The following is a 14,423-nucleotide window of genomic DNA, read 5'->3' as shown; positions in this document are numbered from 1 at the left end:
CTGTGAGGCGACCCTACTTCCAGTCCATCCAGGGAAAAGCTACATGCTTTTGTCAGAACAGTTTTCATACTCTAAGAGGTAACACTAATGACATTAAAGGTCCAGGATGTGAGATTTAGAAAGATCTCTCAACAGAAATTGTATAATCACCTGAAAGTCTGAGGCACTGTGTTTTCACTCCTTCAGAATGAACCCTTTATGTTGACAATAGAGAGCAGATCCCTTCTGCTGAGTTGGACATGCTACATTACTCACACATGCATTTATTTATTTTTTTCTTCTGTTCCATGACAGAAGTCTTGTTATCTCTTTAACCAAAAAGCCCAGATCAGGCAAAACAAACAAAAACTGTATGCATTTTTAATGACCACCATGCAGGAGGGTGAGGTGAGGGCAGAGTTGTGCAATCTGGAGCTTCACCTCCTGAGGTCACTAAATATTACAGCATTTAAATATGTATAATACAGAAATCAGTGTTTTTTAGTGTGATGCCCATTCCGTTGATTCTGTCAAAATTCCTTTTTGCATGTCAATTCAATAAGTTTAAGATTTTAAGACTTAACTACTATATGACTGTATAGCCAAAGATAAGATAAGACAGATTTTTTCACTGCAGCTGAATAATACAGAGGGTAGCATAGAATAAGGGTAAAACCAGTGGTGTAGTCCAGGGTATATGGCATATACCTACTTATGTTTCGGTCAGCATTGCTTATACCCACTTCTAAATCCCCTTGATGTGCACCATTCGGTAGTATCTGAGCCAAACTGCTCATTTTTTCCACTATGGTGGTGAGGCCATGACCCACCCTACTCTGCCTCTAATTGGTTAGTACTCGCTGCCTTCACTGATTAGATTGGTTAACTGCTAACTAGCACTGGCCACCTCTGGAACCTGATTGGACACCTGAGCGGCCAGTGCCACCCCGGTTGATTGACAGGTCACTGCAAGTCTCGAAAGATGTGCGATTGTTGGAAATGTGAACGAGAAAGGTAGAATAAATAAATCTTTCAAGTGAGTGGCACGTATTGAGAGAAACTACTTTCATGGAATACATAATTCTGTGGTAAGTTTTAAGGTGGTTTCCAAATGAGTCACTGTTTTAAACTACTGGCCATATGACTAAACATTCAGAGAAGAGATTTTGTCACTAATAGTTAAACTGCGTGAGTAGGCTAACGTTATGAAAGGCTAATGTTATCCTGTGTTTGGCTCATGTTGAAAAAAATTTACATTCATGCAGCTGCTTGTGTGACCAGTAACACCTACAAACTGTTCCTGATCAAGTCATGCTAATTTTATAAAAGTGAACAAATACTACTGATGGATTTTTGGGTAAACTAAATAGAGTAGTCTTACATGTCACTGTTTCTAAAACAGGGCGTTTTTACTGGACTAAAAAAAAGCCAAAAATTGAGAGTATACTCACTTCTCCAGGGACTACTATACCACTGGGTAAAACACAGCAACTAGCAAAATTAAAACTATAAATAAATACTATACAGATCAGGGGTGTCAAACATGTGGCCCAGGGACCAAATGAGGCCCGCCAAAGAGTTCAGTTTGGCCCCTTGGATGTTTTTGCCAAATGCAAAAATTCCACAGTCGTGAACTGAATTAAGCAAAAAAAAAAAAAAAAAAAAAAAAATTAGCTTGAATTAAGGAAAAAATCTTGAATTAAGACAAAAAAATTTTTCAATTAAGTAAAAAAAATCTTCAATTAAGCCAAAAAAAAATCTCAAATTTTTTGAAAAATTTTTTGAATTAAGCCAAAAAAAATCTTTAATTAAGTAAAAAAAAAAAAAAATCTTGAATTAAGCAAAAAAAAAAAATCTAGAATTAAGAATTTAATATTTTTTTTCTTTGTTTTAGAGCAAAAAATAACATTAAATTATGAAAATATTTACATTTACAAACTATCCTGTAACACTAAAACGTGAATAACCTGAATAAATATGAACAACCTGAAATGTCTAAAGAAAATGAAGCACAATTTTAACAAATTTTCTGCCTGTTTCTCAGTGTTTAGTGTCTTTGTAGATCTGATCCATAATGCACATGTAGAAATGATAAGTTGAGGCAGAATGTTGTTAAATCTGCACTACATTTTCTTACGTTTTTTAATTTAAATTTCAGTTTTTTCAGATTTATTTTTTTTTTTTTTGGATAGTTTATAAAGTAACTATTTTTATAATTTAATAGTTTTTTTAAAACACTAAAACAAAGACAAACATTTGGAGTTGTCATTATTTATAGGTTATTATGTTATTATTTTACTAGTCCGGCCCACTTCAGATCAAATTTAGCTGGATATGGCCCCTGAAATAAAATGAGTTTGACACCCCTGATATAGATAGAGCTCTGAACACAATATAAATACATAGCCTACAGTTTTAAGTGTGACTTGAATAAAATAATGTCTTTACACTTTGTCTTTTTTTTTTTTTTTTTAATCTTTTCACCTTCAGGTCAAGATGTGTGTTAAGAGGCATCAATTTAATCGATTTTCCTCATCACCTAAACCTGCACATAAGTAGCTCTGTGTAAAATAGTGCGGAATATCAAATAAATGAAAAGGCATGTGCTTAAATTTGAGGGGAAATGGTATTAAGCCCCACATTATAATGAGCTGCTCAGGATAAAGTGCTCCATTGGTCGTTGTAGCCCCCTGTAGACCCCCTCCCCTCCTGTTCCGAACCGTGTTGTGGATCATCAGTCATGTCCCTCTTGGCGCAGACAACGCACCGCCTCTCGCAGCAGCAGCAGCAGAGCATCCGCGGACTGTAACCGTGCGTAAAGCGAACGCACCCAGACTGAGCAGCGGCGGCGGCGGAGGCGCTTCAGCGGCAGACCCGCTCCTGTGTGCGCCGGACGGACTGAGAGGAAAGCAGCAGACACAGGAGGAGAAGAAGGGCTTTTATGTTGGTTGGTTTGTTGGGGTTGCTGTTTGTAAAAAGTTTACGGAAAGAAAGATTGGATCAGGATCAGAAAGATTTACTGCCACACGGGCTGGTTGGAAAGAAGATCCTGTTAAAGGTGAGTGGGCTTCGGACAAGATTTCGGCGTCAAACTGTGATTTAGGAGAGTCTGCAGATTGTTGTGTTGAATATTTTAACAAAACGTTGAAATCAAACTTACTACGTTGGATCCAAAGCTTTCCAGACCGTGTTTTACGCACCAAACCATCTCTAAACTCTACTACTGCGAGTCACAGTAGAATAATGACTTATTATTTATGTGACATTTACATCCTAAAGGAGCAACAAAGTACAAAGTTGTGATCCTGATTCTGCTTTGTTGGAGTGTGTATTATGTTTGGAGCAAATACATGATTAATTGGTTATTGATAGTTTGACTTGTTCGAGTGATTAAGCGCTTAATCTGTCGTTGATCCAGCTGAGCGCACTGACTAGTTTGCCAATTTCTTCCATTAAAATCAGCTGTTCCTCCTAAAGAACTTGTATGCTGTGTTAGTGCGTAAAAGAGGAGAGAGAAGACAGAATAAACATGGCTTTGTGTCTCCATCCAGCTGTTTTAGTGTTTGGGGTTTTCTAGGCAGCTGCTACACACACACACACACACACACACACACACACACACACACACACACACACACACACACACACAAATATCACTCTTTCATGCCTCCATTGTCTTGTTATAGTTGTTCCCTCTGACTGACTCTTGCTATTTCCAGCTGGGTTTGTTTATGTGATAAAACCAGAGATAAGGAGAATATTGTAGCCTATTGGAAAAGGTCACAGAGCGTGGAAAAAAAAAAAAAAATCCTGGCCAGCGTTTGTTTTATGCTCTCAAGGCCTACTTTAATATATGGATTAGTTTTGAGTTGAAGTGGAAACGCCCAAGGTCTGATTGGACCATAAATAATCCCCACAGGAGCAGATATAATAAACACTGAAGGAAGGAGCAGCATGCCTATAAGATCTCCCTCTCCTCTGTGAAGCTGATGGATGGCTGGAACTTCATGGAAGACTCGAACAGATTGCAGACATATAGAAGACATGCACGCACGCTGCAAAGATGAATCCTGTAGCACACAAACGTCCTGCCTCCTGCACAGGCCGGCAGCGTTATGTCACCGCTCCATGATGTTAACTTCAGGCATCACGCCACCTCACTAGGAGCCCCTACATCATCCTGCCCTGTCACCACAGCACTGCACGGCTCAGGCAGGGGGCAGAGGGGAGGGGGTGGTAGGACACATGCAGGGAGGGGGTGTGCGGGGGGTGCTGGGAGGTGATAACCAAGCTGTCAGATGATCAGGACCGGAGGCAGAGGGCAGGTAGGAGGAAGAGGAGGAGGAGGAGGGGCTGATGCAGGGGGATCATTTTTTATCACATGGCTCCTTCACAGGACGATGAGCCCTGAGGGGGCAATGAGCGAGAACCTGACCAAAGTCATGGTCAATGTGCTTTTGATAGTGTGTAGTCTTTTAGAACCGAAACTGTCTTTGCATCCTCATAGAGCTTATCGAATAGATCCGTCTGTGATAGTCCATTAATCACCCAAGTCACTTTGAGAACAAAAATACATTTTCTGCATCTCATTTGTGAGGATTTACTGCTTGTCTTATTCTGATAACATCTGAATGTTTGAACAGAGAAGCAGCGTTGCAACTTTTTTTGATGCAGTAATTTAATTAGCTAAATAACAAAAAGGGAGTCAGGCAAACATTCATCTGTTTTGTTGCTCTAATTTTTGATGTCACTGTAAGGTGAGTATATGTAGATTTTGGGCTTTTAGTTTTGCAGCAAGGACAATGTTGCTTGCTCAAGACAAATTCAAAATGCAACCTCTTGTTATAATGGAATCATTTCGTGTATATGATTTATATGCTGCTCATTGACCCCCTTGCATGCTGCTTTTTGTTAGTGTTGATATTGTACATATAAGCCATATAGTTTTAGCAAAATTATGCCCTCGAATAATGTTTTGCCTTGAGTTTACATTAACAGGAGAGAGACTTAAAAAACACCCTAACACCCTTACAGCCTGAATTGCATGTAAACTATTGAGCTCTCAAAAATACTGGATAAATGTTTTAATTACTAGTTTACATGCACAGATTATGGCAGGCAGTTCATTTTGTTTTCCATGTGCTATAATCTGTTTTCAGCCATTTGACCAAACTGTGTTTTTACTGTGATTTCTTGCATATGATGGTATGTTCAGTTTCCCTATAATTTCAGTTTATTACCTCAGCAACAATATTTATCATAATATTGAATCAAAATTATAGTGATATTTATCATTTTACCCCATCCAGTGATTATGGTATTTACTGATACATTTTTCATGTACTTGATAATCATAAATTGTTAGAAAGCTAATTGCTAGTCAACAAAACAAAGTGTCATCTCCAGTCACGTCCATATTCAGTTAAGTGTGAAGTAAAACTAGAACAGGACCAGAGGCACAATGTGCATCTGCCAGCGTTCGCTCTGAAGATGAACGACATGGTAGCACAGAACATTAAAGACACGCCTACCGCTCAACATGCAGACTGGCAGCCTTCACAGCTTAATTTGCTTATTAGATAATCTCAGTAGAAAAATAACACGCATAAATGCTCACGTTGGGCCACATCTGTGCGATCTTATGTAACCAGTAAAGGGAAATCCCAAGTGGAGCATACAGTATCTCCAACGTGCCACACAGCAGATCCACACCTGTGATGTTCAATCAGTGAAATGCAACCTCAGCCATCTGGGAATTGAAAAGTTGACGGGCTGCCATTTCATTTCGCCGCAGCCATGATGATGACGTTGAGTTGTGGATGTAATTAAAAGCATGAGAGCGGCATGTCGGCATATTTAATTCATTGTCATCCATCATGACATAATGTAAGCCCAGAAAGCCTTACACAACAGAAACTGTACCTCATGCAGCACTCATTGAAAGTCACTGTAGATAAATTTAAGACAAACCAGGGGCTCGCTTGTTTCTGCTTTCTATAATACTGAGCTTTCATGTGGAAACTCCAGAATGTGTGTGTGTGTATGTGTGTGTGTGGAGGTTATGGAAGTCCTTCAGATCCCTCTGAGGGAAACTCAACACACTCAAAGGACTTCAACAGATACGTTTTCTTAGTTTTGTCTTTCAGCCCCCTCCGGAGCTTTTTAACATCTAAAGTTTCATGCTGGACAAGTCTATCATTTTGACGATACTCTGCAGTTCAATGTTTGCTGTGGTGTTGAGTTTTGTAGATGTGCTTCATCGGAGAGCGGTTGTTTTTTGGTTTAGAATCCAGATTTAGTTTTTTTCTGGTTCCCGTCAGCTGTAATGTGTCTGACAGTGGGTGAAGCATTGAGATTTCCATCAGAGTTCCTCGCTGTCAGCCCATTAAAACAGGACAAGAGTGGGAGCACAGTAGGGGAGACACAAGCTGTCAGTCACACACACACACACACGCACACACACACACACACGCACACATACACGTACACACACTGTATCTGAAACCATTATTAGTATCTGCCTGGGTTCACAGTGACCTTTGTTTTTCTGCTTTTAAAGGTCCCTTACAGTCTTTAAACTCTTGCAAAAACACGACCAATGCATATTCATGCAGGTTTTTTAAGTGAAGTATAAGTAAGTAATTGAGAGTTTGCAGCACATTAATTATCCGCATCAACTAATGGAAAGCTTCAAATATGTTTTAAGGCTTTAGTCTCTCTTTTTACACTTTAATGGATGAAATGTCATGCAACTTACTGAAGAATATCTTAAATTAAATGAGAAGCTGGCTGTTATATTATTATAAAACCCTCTCTCTTCACTGAGCATGAATCACATTCTCTCAAAGCTAAAATAGAACACACATGAGTGTTTTGCTTGAGAAGTAACCCCAGAACATTGAGTTGTAACACACTATTAAACCTTGATGAATTTTTATTTGGTTCCAATGATAATGTGAAGTATCATTTCATTTCATCTGAGGGTTTTTTCAGAGTTACAGACTTTAATTAAATTATCTGATCCCTGGGTCACTGAGTGGGAAAAAAACATAAAATTCACAGTGTAGAGGGGAAAAAAACAAGTATTCAGGCTTGAACATAATGCAGCCTCCAATTTTCCTTTTCATCAAGTGAGTGATTGCAGTAACAGCCTTCACTTGTGTACTGATGATAATTTCCAGGTTCGCACTATACAATCAAACTCAAAACATATAATTTCTGCCCTGAATGGAGAAATAAAGAATGCAAAATGCTAACAGAGGCAGATTTTGTGAAAAAGTGAGTGCTGAATGAAACCTGATTGACCCCGATGGCTGTGAAGGCCTCCTGACTGCAGCATTTCAACATTTGTCACGTCATGAATTTGTGCCGGTGGATTATCAATCACGCTATCAGAAGTCAGGACAGGTCTACACGGTGCAGGCTGCTTATTTCTGCAACTTAATACAGGGTGCTTGTAATAATCAGAATTTTAATGACACTAACTCATTTTGCAGTGTTTACTAAATTAGCTGGGAGGAATATGGAGCTGCATGTAGGGACAGACATAAGCACTGTGTATGAAACGTAGACCCAGGTTTATTTTATTTGGACCAATTCAATAATGTAGAGCGCTGACTGCTAACATTTTTGCATCTTTTGCCTTACTACAAAGAAGTGCCATTTAGCATGTAGTACCTGTTAGACTTTCTGTTGGAAATACTGTTGATCTCCAGATTGTAACAATGAAAGACAAAATGTTTACTGGTTTAATAAAACTTCAGAATCATAACATATTTTGTGGCTTATTTGCTTTTCTGAGAAGCCTTTAAAATGATGGATTTTGCAAACAGGCTGAATAGTTTCCAATTATCATTCCAGTATGATACCGTCATTAAAAAACACAAACAAAACCAAAAGCATGTAAACAGTCAGTCCCATATAAAGTATCCAAGTTGGTTCCCCAGACCATTATCCAAAATTTGTGTTATTGCAGCACAGCTCACTGTTAAAATACCCCAGAGGATCTACCCTCTCTCTTCTTCATTTGCTAAGGTGTGGCTGTGCAGACCAGGGTTGGCCATTACCGCCCCTGGCCTGTCATTGTCAACATGTCTTCAATCTCAGTCTGTCATTACGTCCTTCGACTTAAAAACACCCAAGCGCAGTCATGAAATGCCCCATGAACTCGCCCACCGCCTGCCTATTATCCTCATTTCAGTGTAAAATGAGACTTATGCGCTCTTTTGTGCGTTAGTAGATGGCAGGTCAATTAAGTTGCTGTTGGAATCTGATAGCAATGATGGCAGGCGGAGATGGACTCTGAAAGCCCTTACAGTCTGTAAGAAGAGACAGAATCAATTCAGAGTGGAGTAAGTCTGTGTATAATGGACATTAGTGGGCAGAGTTTTGGCACAGATCACATTAACCAGAAGTGCTGAAGTCTGCCAACGGCTCCAAACATCCATTAGTCGGCTAATCAAACTGTGTTTGCTCAACAGTCATGTAATTATTTACTGATGCCCAAAAGATTTTGGACAGAAACTTTTTCATATGCTTAAATGGCAGTTTGAGTGCCCTTTTCTGTTATGGTGTGACATATCGCTGTTATTATGTGAAAAGCACAGCATCAGTCTTATGAGTCCAATCATCACACATGGAAACTCTTTTTCTGTTTGTCCATCCATCAGGGCAGAGAATCGCCTTCCCTCTCTCTCGCCTGTTTTCTCTTTCTGGAGAAGGTAAAGTGGCCTCATATGTCACAAAGTGTCACTTCACTGCTGTCAGCATGTTGATTTATGAGGGTCGAGATGGCTAGTGCTGAAACAGCAGACCACACACACACACACACACACACACACACATACACACAAACGCAAGATTGACGGATGACACCAGTATTTGGTCCAAAATGGACGCTCTCTGCCTTGTAGCAGATGAACAGTTTTGGGAGTTTGCTCCATGACTTGCTGGTGATGACGTGCAGCTGCAGAAATTAGATTGGATGGTCACGTTGGTCTCTTGCTGAGCTGCAATAATTAATTAATTAATCGATGAGGAAAAGAGGAAAAACTAACAGCAACTATTTTTCATAATAATGAATCATACAGAAATACCAAATAATGGCTTGAGTTCTGCTTCTCACATATTAACATTTGCTCATTTTTTTGTCTTTCATGATTAAACCTCTTTAGAGAGTTGGTTTGTAAAAACACTCAGGCTTTTTTCACTTGACTCAGTTTTTGTTGCAACCCAGTTGGTTAAATATGAAATGTTGCCCTTGTATGCAACTGCATACTATGACAGCGTATATAAAATGCAAAAAGAGTCATAATTTTTACGAGAATGAAGTTGTAATATTATGAGAATCCTGTTGTCATATTTGAAAAATAAAGAAATAAAGGAAGAAAGTGTTTATTTAGTAGGCCTAGATGACTTTAGGGGACAATGTGGCCGGTGCATTACCTGGCTTGTCTGGTCCAACAGAAGTGAAAGTTGCTGCTTCACTTGTTGCGTTTGCTGTAACCGTAAACTCTGTCATCAAAGAGGCTTAAGGCTTACAATTTCTAAATTATGACTTTTTATCACAGTATTGCAAACTTATTTTCAAAACATTATTTTCATTAAATGATTAATTTTTTTTAAACTATGACTTTATTCTCGCAATATTATGACTTTATTCTAGAAATATTACAGTTTTATTCTTGTAGTGACAGTTGTTTTTATTTTTTCAATGTGCCCTAATATGCTGTCATAGCATACCATGTATACATATAGTCTTTAATTTGTTGTGGGATTATCCAATAGACACAAACTGGGTTGGGATGGAGGGTGAATGTAGAAAATCCAGGACTTTGCCAGTAGAGGGAATATTGGACTTTGGATTGGACAGAGAAAACATTGGGGTTTGGTTTAAATATTATTAATAATATACTGAGTCATTTCATGTCTATATGAATTTGAGCCCTAGTATCTTCCTTGATCCACAAACCTAACCATATGAAGTCTGCTGTCATCGTGATCACTTGTGTTGGAAATCATGTTACTTATATTACTTATGTTGCTTAGGCCTATATATGGTACTTATATAGAGATAAATGTTCATTTGAAACATTTTTGGTTCAGAAATGTAACATGTATCTCTGGTTTTCAGTAACATACAAAGGAGGCATTATTCTGGTGAATGGCTGTTGTTAGTCAAAGCAAATGCTTCTGTAGATGTCATTTGGACACATGGAGAAGTCATTAAAGGACCTTTTTGCTATTTTGTTGATGTTTTACAGACTATTTTATTGAGAAAATACAGGGAAGCGTATCTGATAATGAAAATAAATGTTAGTTGCAGTTGCTTATTGTACTCGGGAGACATTTTTGTTTTTTCTCTGAAGTAGATAAAGGTCTAGGCCTCTCCTTTATATGTGATTAACCACAGCCTGCTTCCATGCAAGCGTGAAAGCCATTGATTAAGCTGTTTGTTGATTTGCCTGTATTGGACATTTGATTTGTGCCACCAAGGGAAGCAAAACATGAATTACTGATCTGGCGTAAAATCTCTTCATTTGCGGTCGAGCTGTAGTACCTTCACGACTGTCTGTGGTCGCAGACATCAGCAGGATTGAGTTGTGAGCTTTTCAATGTGTTACAGCCAAACACCTCCGAGATAATAGCATAAGCAAAGATCTGTTGACATCCAGTTGTTTGGACACGCTTCTGATTTATAGATTAGATTTCCTCCACCCTCTTGGCCAGCTCCTTGCAAACTCCTGAGTGTGTGTGTGAGTGTGTGTGAGTGTGTGTGTGTGTGTTGGTGTGAATCCAGCCCAGAGGATGCATCTGCCAGATGACCCTTTGGCAAAGCGTGTTCCACACAGCAGCATCTGTAGCCCCTCCCCTTTCCTGCATCAGCTGACTAGCTTGGGTTAACTGGGGCTGGTTGGTCTTGTGAAAGCAGAGTGGGGAGAAAGAAGTGGGTGGGTGGGCGGTGGGGGGGGGGGGTCACAGAGTTTGAATCATGAGAAAATGTTTACATGCCGACCTCCAAACCTCCCCCTCCTTCCTCTTTGCGTACTGTATCTGTGCGTGTTGAAACTGTGGGATTGATCCCTCCTTTTTAATTGCTGACAGATGTCCCCACTGCTCCATCTCACTTTCAGCTCTTTCTCTTTACTTCTTTCTCCGACGCACACATATTGGGCCGTGATGTTCCTCAAATTCTTCCCGGAAACTCTGGGATGTCTTCCCAGCTGTGGTCTCACTAACATAACTCCCATAACCCGCTTCTGGTCCAAACAGCCTTCATCCCTCAGTGGGTCTGTCACACCAGGACCGGTCTGGATGGTGTCCTGGGCTTGTGAAACTTTTGGCAGATTTTAGACATTGTTGCAGTTCTTGAAAAGATGCTGTCACTGTTTCTCTCCAGTTTTAGTGAGCGCTTGGGCTCAGCGTTTGCCAGCACCAGAGCAACAGAGCTGAATCATGGAGGTGTTGTCTGTCTCTGTGTTGCGGCGTCTTTGTCTGCTCTGCATTATCCTGCAGAGAATTGGTTATGGAGGATTTTGTCCCATCTGCTGAGTGAGATTTCTTGGAAACTGGAGACACAGCACAGAGACAAAGAAGAAGGACAGGGTTTGTCTTGTGGTTAATCAGCAGAAAAGTGAAATCAAGTCCTCAGCAGTGTGTGTGTGTGTGTGTGTGCCTGAATATGTGCCCAGCTGAATATAAAATGTACTGTATCAAACAATGTGATTCTTTGACATGCACGCGTCCTCAAGCCTCCCTCAGCTTCCCTCTGTGATTTCACATTCTAAAGATGTATTGTCCAAGTAAGCCTTTGATATTCATATCATTAGCCGGCTGCACCAGTCTGAAGCTGACTATGTTTGGGGTCTCGGCGTGCCCCCTTTCTGGGGTCCAGACTGAGGGTGGACAGAAGTAGGTCAAAGTTTAGTAGAGCGTCCTGTCTGAGCAGGAGGATTGGAGGGTGTGCAGGGGGGGTTAAAGGGCTCTGTTGGTACCAGGGAGATTCTTACTGCAACGGGGAGGGGGGGGGTCTAATTTCATATCAAAACACTGGAGAGCTGAGTTAAGCCTGTCATTGAATGAGGATCATTTTAATGAGTCACAGCTATAAATGAGCTCTGTTATGACTTTTTTAGAGTTCAGTGATAAAATGATATGAAAATATGATCACCACCAAAAATGATAGATGTTAGTGACCCTAACCCATGTGTCTCTTATAAGCCTAAAGAGTCATTTCCTCAATATATAAATCTACAGGTCGACCAAGTATAGGACGGTGGTTTAAGGAAATGCCCCCGACCTTAAGGACAAACAGGACAAATTTCACAGCATTTGTGGTTCATTTCTAAATTATCTAATGGACAAAGATTTATCACAAAAGCTGGATGAGTCTGTGTTATATGTAACCTCTGCAGATGAATATATGAATACTGAGCCACAGTAATATGATATGTACTTACAAGTACAGTCTGTCTCCTCTGACACTTAAGGGGTGGATAAGTGGCAAAAGATTTTGTTTTAATAACTATGTGTTAACAAAGTTTAACAGAATTTGCTCTAAAAGGATGAACGCTGTTTTATTTTATTTTTGTCTCTTTTTTTGCAGTTTTTTTTTCTTTATTTACTAAATGCTTTAATAATTTATACATTAATTTTTAAGGTTTTCTTTATATTGTCTTTATTTCTCAAACTCAAACGTATTGTTGAAAAAAATATTTGTGTATGTTCCCCGACTGTTCAATCAGATAGGAGTTTTATCAGTCCTTACTGTTTGATGAGTTTTGTAGGAGTATGTCCTCTATTTGCACCCATACTGGTAGTAGTAGCCACAGATGAAATCCTGCTAAAAAATAAATAAATAAATAAATAAAAATCACTGTTGTATTTTGGCAGATGTAAGTATGTCATAAAAGTTTGGTTAAGTTTAGGGACAGAGTTAAAATAGGTATTTAAATATGTATTTTTCTTTAGGTCAGAGGCATTCATTATAGTGATTACAGTATGGCTATGTAATGACCCTGGGTAAAAACATCAGCAGAACATCACTGACTGCAGTTTGTCTCCAGAGTCCATTAGAGCTGATTCGAATATGCTTCTACTGAGGCCATGATAACTGACATCCTAATCTGTGTACAAAAGCTATTTGACAAAAATCCAAAATACCTCATGGAATAAAAAATGCCACTGCCAATCTATCATTTATCTATTCTCAAGATGTAGCTCCTCAACGCGTCACGTCGTAGTCCTACTCACCAAATCCAGAAGCGAGGATTTAACAAAGTCAGACAACCTAGCTTCAGAGGCATCTTTTAAAATGAATATGATGTGTAGAAGAGCTCCATCATCTGTTATTTAGTCACAGTACTGCTATGTACTATGATCTGTCCCATGAGTCTTCATATAAATTTATGATTAAGTTTTAATGTAAATGTGCCTAATGTGTCAAATTATACAGGCATTTCATACTTAAAAAAAAAAGATAAAATAACACACACACAAGTCATGCATTTCATCATTTATATAACTAGTAGAGCTTAAGATTGAGGAAAATTTCCTGCTCATTGCCATGATTTGTTTAATGTTGACATGTGTCATGCTTCATTTTGCATGTCAGGGGTCTAATCGCTTGAAAGATTCCAGCAAAAGATATACTTCTTTATTCTTGGTCCTTGGGAATTGAGAAGTGCCTTTCTGATGCCACCAGCATCAACGTTTGACCACTTACCAGCTGTCCATATAAGTCAAGTGTCTGGAATAACTTCATACATTTCCAAGGATGACCCCCAGAAATTCAAGTCCCATATATGCCAGAAGAGACTGGCACGTCACCAGAAAACTGCATGTAGAATTTAAGCAACTGGTAAAACTGTCCTTTTTCTACGTGAGTGATAATAGTGCAACCTTCATGCTAAGAATATGCACTGTTGTCCATAAAGTTGGAATAAAATATCTTTACCTCTTCTCATGAAATGATTGTGACAATGTGATTTATTCTTAATAAAGTGCAACTGGGCTTTAGTATGTACTTCGTCTAAGGTGGTTACTGATGTGTATAAACAGGAATAAAAAGAGGAATGTCTCTGAAAACAACATAATTATTCCAACTTTATGTTCAACTGTGTCTAACATTTAACATGACATTATATTTTATAATGGTTGAATCCATTGCTGAAAACGGAATGCAAGTCATAACCCACACTCCGTAAAATAACAAAAATGATATTTTTGACACACTTATAGACTCCACTCCACATCTTCTAGGTGTCACTAAACAATATAATGTTTCCTGCTCCTTTATGTTCTGTGGTTGTCTGCTCTTTCACTTTAACAGATCATCTTAAAGGACTCATGGATTACTTGTTTAACCAGTTAAAATGTACAATATGTCTGGTGCCCTAAGCCCTGTCTGGACTGGGGTTGAGTGAAACATACCATACAGATTAGGC

At 39.1% G+C, this 14,423-nt stretch overlaps 1 protein-coding gene across 1 annotated transcript in view; it reads left to right on the top strand.

Annotated features, from left to right (window-relative positions):
• Nucleotides 1–2,766: 2,766 nt before the first annotated feature.
• Nucleotides 2,767–14,423, top strand: part of lzts2a (leucine zipper, putative tumor suppressor 2a) — a 56,312-nt gene continuing 44,655 nt past the window's right edge. The window contains exon 1 of the mRNA XM_030155818.1: nt 2,767–3,037. The gene's annotated coding sequence lies outside the window, so the exon portion shown is untranslated. The remainder of the gene's footprint in view (nt 3,038–14,423) is intronic.

The sequence above is a fragment of the Sphaeramia orbicularis genome, chromosome 15 (genome assembly GCF_902148855.1).
Source record: "Sphaeramia orbicularis chromosome 15, fSphaOr1.1, whole genome shotgun sequence".
In the NCBI taxonomy this organism is placed as follows: Eukaryota; Metazoa; Chordata; class Actinopteri; order Kurtiformes; family Apogonidae; genus Sphaeramia; species Sphaeramia orbicularis.
Note: the sequence above shows the minus strand (reverse complement) of the source record. Positions and strands in the feature narration are given on the sequence as shown.